Genomic DNA, 5,341 nt, shown 5'->3' on the forward strand with positions numbered 1-5,341 from the left:
TCATTCATATGATTCATGTTCGGCATGTGGGATTTGTCATGAAAGCCCTTAATTCGTTTTTTACCGTAATGGGGTTTTCCTTGAGAGAGACTTGAGAGAATCTTGCGTGGTGCAACCCTAAAGCCACGTGGTGGGGCGGACCAATCACTGCCCAGCAGGGGGTGTTTTGGGTATTGCACTTTAGAAAGCATGGGCAGTTTCGGAAAAGAGAGAAAATTTTCTTTCTTCTAATTGGTTGGCTCTAAAGTCATGTGGTGAGGAAACCCCCACCTAAGAATTTCTCTCGTTGAGCATCCACATTGTGTGGAGAGGAAGACGCCAGCAAGGCAGGCCCCACTCGGCATAGCCCAGACGCACCTTGTGGCTTTCCTTAAAGTTTTAGGACTTTAGGGTTTCCTTTTAGATTAAGTAATAACCCCTGCTCTAGCTCTATTATAAATTAGCATTTCTCCTCATTCTTCCCAATTGCTTACCTGTTGCTAACTCTGCTCTGCGATTCTAATTTCCCTTGTTTTTACTTTGAAATTTTTGCCCTAAATAAATTCAATTTCTTGATTTTTCCGATCTCCTTCAACTAGTTAAGATGGCCCCAGAGTATCACCACCACCCCCACGCCGACGCCGCTTGTGGTCCTCCTCAGGTCGATGATTTTGGTGCAATCAGGAATACAAAGCAGACCCAGACCCAGACCCAGAGAAGGACGGTTGATTATACTGGTTCTGTCGTCCGATACACACAGAATCGAAAGTGGTCCTCCTCAGATCCGTTGCCGGCGGCTGCCTGTTCAGATAACCCATTTGCTGCACAGTTTGTGCACTCTTGTACAAATTACAGAGCCCGTCCTTCTTCGATTAATCGAGTTTTATGGACACCTTCTGGGAGGCGTCTTATCACAGGCTCTCAAAAAGGGGAGGTGACTCTTTGGAATGTTCAGTCATTTAACCATGAATTGAGGATTTAGGCTCATGATCATGCAATCTGGTGTATGGCGTGGAGTTTTGATGATGAAGATTGGATCTCTGGTGATGATGGAGGCACAATCAGGTATTGGAAGAGTAACATGAATAATGTGCTAGTCAATGAATCTGCTCACCAAGAATCGGTTAGGGACTTGAGCTTTTGTAGGAGTAATTTGAAGTTTTGTTCATGTTCGGATGATGCTACTGTTAAAATCTGGGATTTTGAACGGTGCCAACAAGAGCAGACATTGACCGTCCATGGTTGGAATGTCAAGAGTGTTGACTGGCACCCAACAAAGTCTCTAATAGCTTCGGGTGGGAAAGACAGTGTTGTCAAACTGTGGGATGCTAGGTCAGGGAGAGAACTTTGTTCATTTTATGATCACAAAAATGGGGTGCATTCTGTTAAGTGGAACCGAAATGGTAACTGGCTGCTAACTGCTTCCAAGGATCAAGTCATTAAGCTTTACGACTTGAGGGCTATGAAGGAACTTGAATCTTTTTGCGGCCACCGGAACCAAGTGACTGCTCTAGCTTGGCATCCTCTTAGTGAAGAATATTTTGTCAGTGGGAGTAGTGATGGATCCATTCTCCATTGGCTTGTTGGGCATGAAACTCCCCAGGTTGAAATTCCTAATGCACACAGTAACAGTTACAATAATAGTGTCTGGGATCTTCAGTGGCATCCTATTGGTCATATGATTTGTAGTGGTAGCAATGATCGCACCACAAAGTTTTGGTGCAGAACAGGAGATAAATCTAAAATCAGTCAGAATCAAAGTATTGGTAATCAAAATTCTGCTTTTGCTTGTCACATGAACAGTAATTTTCCTTTTCCATTTCATGGACCACCAACTATTGCTACTTGAGACGAAGGAACCATTGTTTCAGGTGTTGGAACCATTATACCAGGTGTTGGAATTGCGGTTTAAACAAACCAAATTAATCTTAGCCAAAAAACAAAAAACCCGAATTAATCAACATCGGCTACTTCAAGCAAGAAAAAGAAAAAGAAAAAAAAATGACAAACAAAATAAAACCAAAAAACAGACCAACAATGTCTGATCAAAAGTAAGGAAAAAAAAAAAAACAAAGAAAACCGAGATGAAGTTGAGTCTTTTAATCTGGAATAGTTAGATGAACAAAGAAAGGAGACAAAATATTCAATACAAATGAACAGTTTCCAGCCAAAAGAGACCAAGACCAATTCCCCACCCCACGAAAACTGGCTGTGAATCAATGTTGAATCAACCGTCTCAAATATCAAATTATCAAAGTTGGCATCAGCATTAGTCTATGATCTAATTAGTGGTTTCCCCTCCAAGCGTGGAGCAACCAAGCAATGCTGACGCCAACTCTGATACTTGGACGAATATTTACTAGGATTGGATCAGCTGGTTAACCGCTTGTTCAATAAGAGGCACACTGCCCATAACAGTCTTCCTATAAAGGATTGGGTTTCTACACATGATTAAGAAATGCTATTCCTGTTACCGTTACTAAAAGCAATTTCTTACTATTATTCCAATTACCATTACTAGCAGCTCTATCTCAAAGTTCGATATCCAGTAGGGATAGGTGATGGCTGCTATCTAATTGCATCCACAGTTCAACATCACTTATGACCGATCCAGAAGTTCTATTGATGACTCTAAATGAATTCAATGAAAGAGAAAACTGCATTTCTTGTGCATATATAGCTTCTGACAAATATATATACATCATGTGAAAAAGTGGACAAGTTCTTTGCATTCCTCAGTTTAATTTTTTTGTGTACTACCATTCTTCACACACACACAAAAAAAACTATATTACTTTCTGCCTTTCTGTATTCTTTTAGTCCTTTCACTCTACAATAATAAATTCATTCTTTTATGTTCTTGTGGTCCGGACAAGACAATTTTTGACATTTCCCCGATTTTGATTCTCAGTAAGCTTGTCTATGTTGGATCGTTTCTAAAATTTCATTCTTTTATAGACATTACACAAACAAAACAATTTAATTAAAGCTCCAAGATATCATGCAAAAATAAATCCATACAAAAGCAATAAAAAATTTATAATAAACAACGGAAGCTAGGCAACAAAAATAAATGATAACTAAATGCATACATGCTGACCTCTACAATGCTGTAAGTTTCTAAATTCGAACAATTCCTAGCACTCAAGATTGTAAAGTCAACAGTAAAACTAAGATCGCCCACTACCTAAGATCGAGGTCATGGGTTCGAGTCACCATGAGGAGTAGGAGTGAAATCCTTTGATCCTCTTTAATAATAATAATAAAAAATAAAAAATAAAAAATAACCTCCATTCTAGATTAACTTTCTTTCTGTGTGTCTACGTATCAATTACTAAGAAGAGAGAGCTCCCAAATAACTGCAAATGAGAAAACCAAGCCTGAACCGACAACCAGACAATAAGTACCAAGTAGAGGTTATACACAAATCGATTATCTCCTAGTCCGCATGCCGTGGAGAACTAAACAGACAATAATTACACATAACACAAATAATCATAAATTTAAAGCTTCAGCATTTCCAATTGTCTATGTTGCATTGTTTCTAAAATTTCATTTAGATGGAATCTGAAACAGAAGAAGATGAATCCTGGCATCCAATCAAGCATTGTACAAGAATAAGAAAGATGAATCTTATGAAAATAAAATAAAAGACACAATGAAGAAGAGTAATACCAGCCTGTGTGAAATTCTTGAGCAATTCCTCGTGTCGCGTGAACTTCCTCTGAAACTCATCAACCCTCTTCCTGATGGCATCGGGACTGAACCACTCGTCGTCATCGTCGCTACCAGAATCGGTGGGCTCCTTTTCAAGCATGTATACAGTTTAAATCGACATTTGACCAATCATTTGCCTAGAAGCAAAGAACAATATGTATACACAGAATTCAGCATTTGGTTAAATAATTCAAACATTAATACAATATCTATATCACATTAGCTCCAAGACATTTCCGACAGAATCAGTTTTTCCGGTTACAAAATCTGAAATATCAATTCCATGGAATGGATATCCACACTCAACGCAAAATTAAAATAAACCCAGTTCATCGGAAGAATTAAAGGTCAAAACTTTGATAGCTAATAACCTCCCAAACACAAAAAGGTTCCCCCTTTTCGAACAAAGAAGAAGAACCCAAAAGGGGTGAAACGACGACGTACCGAATTCAGGAGCTTGAATCAGAAGTTGGAAATGCAGGTGCGGCGGACTCAGAAACCTTCAAAACCCAGAATGGTGTGTTTGGCAATGAGTCAGTGTTGGGGTTTAGCAATCCTATTGGGGTTTTGTAGCATCAACCAACAGAAAAAACACATGTGCCTTGTTTTTTTTAAAGTATTTTTTTATTCATTTTTATTTATTTTTAGGACAATTTTGCCCTCTCATTCTTTGTCACTTAGAGAGAGAAGTCATCGGAGATCTCGCTGGACTCCCGTGACCAGTGGCCGACCGCGGACTCTGGTGACCGGAATCTGGAGACCGGTGACCCAAATCCGGAGACCAATCACTGGAATCCGGCAACCGGTCACCGGAATTCTTAAATCCGGCTACCGAATTAGTGACAAGATTCTGGCGTCTGATTTTATTGCTCCGTAATAATATCCTATAATCATATTATTGTCCCCCCCAATAATCATATTATTGCCCTCCAGTGAATTGCATAAACTCCCAAAACCAAAATGAATACACTACAGGCACAATTGATCAATTTATATGTTCAATTCTACATGTTCATTTTTTTTCCTTCCCTAATTCTACATGTTCATTACCTGCTTGTAACAGAAAATAAAGCCACTGATATAAATTAAAACTAATTCCAAAGTAAGTGCCTTTTTAAAGCCCTAGTGTGTCTACATGTTCACTTTTTTTTTTCCTTCCCCAGTCTTGGAGCTCACAGTATGCCAAAAAAAAATTAATTGGCCACCCAGAATTTGCTCTGGGCACCAGATCGGTGTTTGGCGCGATCGGGACCGGTGGTCGGTGGAGACAAAGAAGGAGTGCGTCGAAAATCGGACCTGAAATCCGACTACGGTCTTGTCGCTCGGCATCTGGTCATCCAGCTGGAGAGAAAGTGCAGAAACAGTATAGATCGGAGAGAGAATTCTGATTCCTCGCCGTGCTGGACTCGAGAACGACATCGAGCAGGGGCTGGAGGTGGAGATTGATAGCAGGGCTGATCGAGGTCTGCGTCGGCGTCAAGCATATGTCAGATCATGCCGGAGTGGAGCAGAAACAGGTTTTCCGGCGGTCTGGGTTGCAGTCCGGAAAGCTGGCGGGGTCGATTTCTGGCTTAATTCCAGCGACGGTGAGGGGGGGGGGGGGAGAGAGTATGAGGGGAGTAGTTGTTAATTAAAATGAGGGCAC

General features: G+C 40.4%; 1 long non-coding RNA gene and 1 pseudogene across 1 annotated transcript; one reads left to right on the forward strand and one right to left on the reverse strand.

Annotated features, from left to right (window-relative positions):
* The first annotated feature begins 583 nt into the window (after positions 1-583).
* On the forward strand, positions 584-1,834 carry LOC112199031 (annotated as a pseudogene).
* A 1,449-nt stretch (positions 1,835-3,283) lies between these two features.
* LOC121053016 lies at positions 3,284-4,266 on the reverse strand. Its single transcript, XR_005810521.1, has 3 exons — positions 4,141-4,266; positions 3,655-3,833; positions 3,284-3,568 (listed from the first exon to the last, which is right to left on the reverse strand). It is a non-coding gene; the product is annotated as an uncharacterized LOC121053016 (long non-coding RNA).
* Between the last annotated feature and the right edge of the window lie 1,075 nt (positions 4,267-5,341).

The sequence above is a fragment of the Rosa chinensis genome, chromosome 4 (assembly GCF_002994745.2).
Source record: "Rosa chinensis cultivar Old Blush chromosome 4, RchiOBHm-V2, whole genome shotgun sequence".
In the NCBI taxonomy this organism is placed as follows: Eukaryota; Viridiplantae; Streptophyta; class Magnoliopsida; order Rosales; family Rosaceae; genus Rosa; species Rosa chinensis.